This window comes from Gigantopelta aegis, chromosome 10, assembly GCF_016097555.1.
Source record: "Gigantopelta aegis isolate Gae_Host chromosome 10, Gae_host_genome, whole genome shotgun sequence".
NCBI lineage: Eukaryota > Metazoa > Mollusca > Gastropoda > Neomphalida > Peltospiridae > Gigantopelta > Gigantopelta aegis.
In genome coordinates, this window is record NC_054708.1 from 69,433,652 (window position 1) to 69,442,221 (window position 8,570).

Here is an 8,570-nt window from a genome sequence, read left to right on the forward strand (position 1 = left end):
CTGGATACCCAACAAAATACAATGTCTTTATTGGCAATAGAAAAAAAGACACACTTTCGTATCACCATCCCAATTAAGGGATGGTCCAGCTTCATATTACGCAAAGCTTCTAGACACGAAAGTGAGTCTGTAAAAATTATAAATTTGGATGCACTAGAATCCTTTAGTTCTTCCAAGGCTTTAATGACTGCCCAAACTTCAGCACTAAAGATCGATGCCGAGTCAGGCAGTCGCATGGAAAGTATTGTGTCTGATGGAAAAACTGTAGCACAAGCCAAATAATTCCCATCCCGTGATCCATCTGTATACACAAGAATGTAATCACGGTACTTGTCCTGAATTTCCATGAAAAACTGTTTAAAGACAACAGCATCTGTGCGATCTTTTTTCAGATACGCCAGATCAAACACAGTTTTAAGTGGTGTGATACACCATGGTGGTAAAACAAAATATGAAGGAGTTTCCAAAGTGTACGAATAGCATTTAGCCTTGCATCAAACAACTTCATATATTTGTTATCAAACACCGCATCATGTGTTGGATGTTTTGGTAAAGATTTAATCTTGGCAGCATACTGCAGAGAAAGCTTGGCACGTCTAGCACCCAAACAAGGTTCGTGTGCATCAAAGTACAAGCTCTCTACAGGAGATGTTCTAAATGCACCAAGACAAAGCCTAAGTCCCTGATTGTGTATAGGATCTAGCATCTGCAAGTACGACTTGCGTGCCGACCCATACACAATGCATCCATAATCAAGTTTAGACCTCACAAGAGATCTATACAGAAGGAGCATAACCTTTTGGTCTGCTCCCCATTCCGTATTACCAATAACCTTTAAAATATTGAGAGCTTTCAAGCCTTTCTTTTTAACATATTTTAGATGGGAAACAAAAGATAGCTTCCTGTCAAATATAACCCCCAAAAATTTAGTCTCCTCCACAACTGGAATTTGATTTTTGTCCAAAAACAACTGTGGATCTAAGTGGAGACCTCTTTTCTGGCAGATATGCATACAAACCGTTTTTGCCTTTGAGAATCTAAAGCCATTGTTAGTTGCCCATTGATGAAGTCTATTCAAACAAAGCTGCAACTTACGTTCAATGATACTCATATTGGACGATCTATAGCAAATCTGAAAATTATCGACATATAACGAGCAATCCACACCAGATGTTAAACACTGGGTGATGCTGTTAATTTTCACAGAAAATAGAGTTACAGACAGGATACTACCTTGAGGCACACCCATCTCCTGTGGGTGAATGTCGGACAAAGTCGACACCACCCGGACTTTAAAAAATCTATCTCTTAAACACTGAGATATAAAAACAGCAAGTCGACCTCTTAGGCCCATACCATGGAGGTCGTTTAAAATCCCATACTTCCACGTGGTATCGTAAGCTTTCTTCAAATCAAAAAAGCACTGAAACCAAGTGCTGATTATGGATGAAAGCCTCCCTAAAAAACGTTTCAAATCGAACAAGATGATCAACCGTGCTACGTCTAGATCTGAACCCACACTGCACGTTAGTAAGCAATTTGTGGGATTCAAGATACCAGACAAGTCTACGATTGATCATTCGTCCCATGGTTTTACAAATGCAACTTGTCAACGCGATAGGGCGATAGCTAGTAGGATTAGATGGATCCTTACCAGGCTTGGGAATAGGAATAATAATAGCTTTCCTCCAATCAGAAGGAAAGTCTCCAGAAATCCAGATGTTATTAAAAATATTCAAAAGAACCATCAAAGATGATTCAGGTAAATGTTTCAATAACTGATAATGAATTTCATCCAGTCCTACTGAAGTATCATGGGCTCTACGAAGAGCATCCTGCAATTCCTCCATAGAGAAATGCCTGTTGTAAACTTCAGCATTTTCGGATGAAAAATTAATGGACTGCTTTTCAGCTTTAGTTCTGACAGGTGTAAAAGCATCTGTACTGAAAGCAGAAGATTAATTGTGAGAAAAGTTGTCTGCCAAGGCATTGGCAATGTCACGATGAGACGTGACATCCGTGTCATTGACTATACTCTGAGGAATGTTTTCATTAACAAGAATGGAAACACCCCCAGATGCTCTATTTTCAGTTTCATGAAATTTGTGATAGAGGTTAAATCCTCTCATTGAAATATGATCAGTGTCCTTCAAGAAAGTTTCCTGAAGACAGACTGCAAGAAGTTTATGGTTTTGAATTAAAAGACTTAATTCATCAAAATTGGGCCTAAGCCCACGGCAGTTCCACTGTAGGAATTTATTTGCCATTGGGTGGAAGTATGGGTATTATCTTAGGTTTGGGAGGTAGTCGAGATGATTGTGAAATATCAAGTGATGAAATTTCCATCACATCATCTACACAATCTAATGCTTTATATTGATTGCTAATAGGGATTGAACGCTGTTCAGATTTTTTAATCGTCCTGAAGAGCGATCCTTCTGATGCACTTTTGTGTCCTTACCTGTCACAGGTCTACTGGAGCCAGACTGCACAGGAGCAGACCCTTTGGCGGATTTATAGAATCAAGAGACACCTGAGATGCTTTGCTCACTTGAGATGCTTTGCTCACTTGTTCAATCTTTGCTGCTTGTTTTTTAGCCTTTTGTATATCCGAAATCTTTTTAAAATGATTAGTATCATTTGGCCAGGTCAAATCTGTCTGAATCGAGACAGTTGCTGTCGAGACTCTAACCGCTGCCGCATAGGACTTCCCAGCTACAACAGGTGTTGCAGTCTCAACTAACTTCCTGGCCTCGGTAAAAGACAAACGCTTTTCAACTTTAATCTGCTGCACCATTTTGGACATTCGCGAGAGTATGCAAAGTGCTTACCCTTGCAATTGGTACAAGCCATGTCAGCCTGGCATGCCTTGCTGTCATGATCAAATTGACCACAGCGGGCACATGTCAGCCTGCCATGGCATGTATTTTGTCCATGTCCATATCTTTGGCACTTGAAGCACCGCAAAGGATTAGGAATAAAAGGTGCAACAGATATTTTCAAGTAACCTGCCTTAATAGATTCTGGAAGGACAGGCGTACTAAATGTGAGAATTAAAGTATTCGTCGGAACTAACTCATCATTTCGACGAACCTTTATCCGCTTGACTGAAGAAACGCCTTGCGAAGAGAGATTTTCACAAATCTCATTTTCGCTGACACCTTCCAAATCTCTTGTTCTAATGACACCCTTCGATGAATTCAGGGACGAATGTGCACTTAACTTGATTTTAATATTGCACAACATCTTTGATTTCAAAAGGCATTTTGAATGGCTCTCTGCAGAGCATTCCACCAGCAATGAACCATTTTGAAGCCTTTTAACGCTTTTCGGTTCACTGGCCAAGCCTTCAGGACCCTTTTGTACAGCAAAGGGTGACCATTTTTTCAAGGCTCCGTCATCTGAAGATTCAATAACAAGGAACCTTGGCCAAGCTAAAGAAGAAATCACTTTCGATTTCTTTAAGGTCGATATGGTCGTGGACTCTTCATCAGATGAAGAAGAGTCCGAAACTTCGGTATGGACCCTTTTCAGGGTCCCATCGGAGATTATAGTGTTTTTTTAATGATCCATAATAAAGGTCATGTGATTCATCAACCATGCCCCCACCCACCACGGAGTCCAACAAGGGAACATGAAGCTGCGGATAACCACCAGACATTCATGCCAGGGATACATGGTTGATATACTAGGGCAATAAACACAGAATGAATCACCCAATTGACCCTAGCCACCGCCCCAAGAGCAACACATACAAATGGTAAATCAAACAGTGTTTGTTATTGACTGTATAAACAAAGCAATGCTTGTTTGCTCTCGAGCTTGGCGTGACTAGCCGATTGATCAGGTCGGGCCTCCCTGATCACCCGTCTAGCTGAAATTCAGGCCAAAGTGGTGTGTTGCCAGAAAACATATCCGCAGATATGCCCCCACTCAACCACCAGGATCCCATCATCCAGCATTACGGGATGCACCTCACGGCCAACAAGGTGCCCCAAAAGGGGAGTTGTGCTGTATTGGCCATTCTCAAAGAGAATGTTACACCCCTGCACCACGGTTAGGTTACAGCACACGCAGGGGTCTGTTTTTGGTGTTAAATTTATAACAAAATGTCATTTAATGCAAAATTTATAACAAAATGTCATTTTAATGCAATTCATTATAGATTTCGTACCAGAATAAAGAGGACTTTTGTTTTTGAAAATTATCTATGAACGTGATTAAATTACAAAGTTATAGCAATACTCAGAACAATGCGTAAAGTGGTGTATATCGTTTCTATAGATGTAGGTGTATGTGTGTCCAAAATAAAGGCTTTTAGAGAGAAAATAACGGAGGTAATAAATAGAATAACAAACTCGGTACCAGTTATTATCAAATTTATGTCCCGAGTGAAATACTTTTTAGTTGTCACGAGCTTTAGCGAGTGACAAATGAAAATTATTTCACGAGGGACATAAATTTGATAATAACTGGTAACTCGTTTATTATCCTCTATGTATTACATGGGTCAGCCATGGATCAGGACTGCCACTTCCCGAAGACTAGGACGATATATAATTTTGTGTCTGTGTTTTCCAAGGTTTTTTATTCATGTTTTACAACTTATCTGCATTTTACAAACTTAACTTATAATAACTAAATATTATACAGGATAATGGTGAGGATAATTGTTTACCAAATTATAACTTAGAGATGATTATAAGTACCTATGTATTCATTTATTTGTTCATTTCTTTGGTCTAGTCGGTATTCGTATAATCTTAGTATTTCTGCTATGTTGTGGGGATGTACATCCTAATCCAAGACCATATGGTAATCATATTCCCATTGTTCACTTGAATGTTTGTAGTTTAAGAGACAAACTTGACTTAATTAATGCCGAACTTAATAGTTATGACATAATTTGTATTTCTGAATCATGGTTGAATCTAAATATTACAAACAATGAAATAGTTTTTCGAGGATATCATGTTCCTGTCCGTAAAGATCGGCTGACTAGAGGAGGTGGTGTGGCTATGTATGTTAAAGAAAATATTTATTTTAAGCATATGCCAGACATAGAACGAAACGGCCTTGAAGCAATGTGGATTACTATTTGCTTTAAGAATCAGAATGTACTTGTTGGCTGTTTTTTACCGATCTGATTATAGTAAGACATATTGGGAGTTAATCTCGGTTTTATTACAATCTGCTAATGATAAGATGATGAAAACGGTTGTCGTGGGTGATTTTAATGAAGATTTGTTACGCCCATTCCATCCTCATATTGATCACATTTGTCAGGTGTTTTTTTATTCTATCAGATTATTACCGAGCCGACACGAATCACACCAACTTCTACAACTCATCGATTTGATTTTTGTCTCATACCTTTAGCTGGTATTCGAAAAGGGTGTATTGCCTCCATTTTTGTAGTGACCTCTGTGCTATACACGTTGTTCTCAATTGTAAAACTGAAAAAACCAAATTGTTACCAAAGAGTAATTTATGATTATAAAAATACCAATAATCAAGGTTTACAAAATAGTTTACAAAATTATGATTGGGAAAGAATATTTATTAGTAAAGATGTAAATATAGCAAACTTATTGACTGATACTATAACTCATTTTTGTAATGAATTTATTCCACACAAAACCGTTACTATTAGCCGTAATGATGCTGAATGGATGAATGGAAATATTAGAAAATTAATGAGAAAACGAAATAAATTTCACAAGAAGACTAAAGATAGAAATACACCGAAGGATTGGGAGTCATTCAGGGAAGCGCGAAATAAAGTAATTGCAAATGTTCGTAAAGCTAAAGCTGATTATAATACAAACTTGGATAATGTTCTAAATAATGAACATGGAAGTAAAGCTTGGCGGCAGGTCCTTAAACAATATTTAATTTAAAAAAGATAACTCCAAATATACGATCCCATCAATCGAATGTGGTGGAATTGTTTATGAAGAGAGGGAAGATATTGTAAATATATTGAATGATTATTTTATTACTCAAGCCAGAGTTCATAATCCGGATAAAGTTGTACCAGATAAATATAAAGCCATTAACGAATTGAGTGAAATTTCAATAAAAGAAGAATAGTTAAAAGATATACTGAAGTCATTAGATGTAAGAAAAGCTAACGGTCCAAATATGATTGGTAATAGAATTATTAAAATTTTCGGAAAACATTTAATCAAACCACTTACAAAATTGTTTAATATGTCTTTAATGTATTCCAATTTGCCTGATATTTGGAAACAATTGTTTATAATTCCAATCCATAAGAAATGCAGCATTAACTTGTGTAATAATTACAGACCAGTGGCTCCCACCAGTTGTTTATCAAAAATATTCGAAACGTGCGTCTTAAAATATGTATCCAATTTCTTCCTGGAAAACAATATAATATTTAATTTGCCATCTGGATTTAGGTCTGGTGATTGTACATTGTATCTGTAATCGGTTCGGGGTGGTGTGGGTTATGTGGTAGCGTTGCCTTGACCGGATATATTTCTAAGTGTAACTACTAGTTGATCACACCGATCGGCCAGATATTTATACAATAAATAAGCTTTGCATGTCAACAAAGAATTATCTTGTTGACATAAATAAACACACTACTAAAAAGAGTATATCAAATGATATAAATAACACTAGATTTATTTACATAAATACATTTGTATTAGTAGTATCCAGGCCTGTATAGAGTCATGATTGACCTACTTTCCCGTGATCACGTGACCTTGGTAGGAGACAATGGCCTTTGTGTATGAAACAATGGCCTTTGTATAGGTGGGTGCAGGTGTCTGACCTTGGTAGGAAACAATGGCCTTTGTGTAGGAAACAATGGCCTTTGTATAGGTGGGTGCAGGTGTATGGTCTCGGTAGGAAACAATGGCTTTTGTGTAGGAAACAATGACACAATGGCTTTTGTATAGGAAACAATGGCCTTTGTATAGGTGGGTGCAGGTGTCTGACCTTGGTAGGAAACAATGGGCTTTGTGTAGGAAACAATGGCCTTTGTAGTGGTGGGTGCAGGTGTATGGCCTCGGTAGGAAACAATGGTCTTTGTGTAGGAAACAATGGCCTTGGTGCAGGTGTGCGTCCTTGGACTGAGTTGGGGGTGCCTCCTTCGGGTATAAAAAGGGTGCTTTTGGTTTCATTGTCATTCGTTCGCCGAAAAGTCTACAGATCAACGTTCATGTTTGTTGAAAGAAACTAGGCTCGTATTTAGATATAAAAAGGGGTGTGTTGTTAGTAGCGTCATTTGCTTGCCGAAAGTTCTGTGAAGGAGATCTATTTTTGCTTTTGGAGTTTGAAGATATTCTGAAAGAAGACGATGACATCGGGATATTCGAGCAGTGTTAGTAGCAGCAGCAGTAGCGACGAGGACGACGTCTTGGTCTGCAAATGTTCAGAAAGACATACAATCAAATGTAAAGGAGTGACTACCAAACAAGATGAGAAGAAGACGAGTATTCATTATACGGATCAAACGAATGCTACACGTGAAATTGAGGTTGGAACTGAAGATGGCGAACTCGTGGATGAACCCACAGATCAGACGGATGCTGCCTGTGAAACAGATGCTGCCTGTGAGGAAGACTGCTATTCGAGACGTTACTTGTTCTGTCATCGTCCCGAAATGAGACATTTCTATGCCTGGATGCTGACGTATGCTCGGTGGCCCATATAATTACGTCAAAAACCAAAAGAACTTGCCAAGGCCGGTTTCTACTACACGGGAGACCACGATGCCATCACCTGTTACTGTTGCGGACTTCGCATCTACCGATGGAAGAAGACAGACGACCCAGTGATGGAACATCACAGACTCTCTCCAAGATGTCCCTATGTGAACAACATGTTCAGACATTAAATATTTCAGACACTTGTGTGCTATGTTTTCATGTTGTATGTTGTGAATAAAATCGTGAATAACATGTTTTGCTTTCTTAGTTATGTCCTGCGTCCATGAGTGTGTCTCTGGACGTGTCCCTATGGTAGTGACACTGGTAAAGGGTAATATGTTGGTAACGATGTTTTTTTGGGAGCTCGCACGACGAGATTCGTGTTTGGGAGAAGGGGCACTGGTCATACGTATCACACACATTCAAACATTCCTGTACCATATCTTTATGCGTCATAAGGTATATAAGAACCTTCAGAGGAGCAACATGTCAGACCAGTACAAGTTATATGTACCCGACGTGGATAAGTGGACCCGTTTCTATAAACTGCAGGCAGAAGGTAAACTTCAACCTCATTTTCCAGTGCAACGTGGTGGGAAAAGTCAGATGATGTACAGTGTAGATCGATGTCTAGAACTGTATGACCCTACATGGAAAAAAGAAAAAGAGGGGGCACCTAAAGTCGTCATGGTGTCCCCAACGCAGCAGGTGGTAGAGCAAGCCAAGGCCGAGCAGAAACGGAAACGTCAAGAGAGTGGCGTGGAACAGAAACGACGAGAGCAGACTGGGCAAAAACGGCACAAGCATTTCTGAGAAGACTATAAAAGGGGGCATGGCAGTTTCAACATCGTCAGTTCACGTCGAACACTTCAATAGTCAACATCA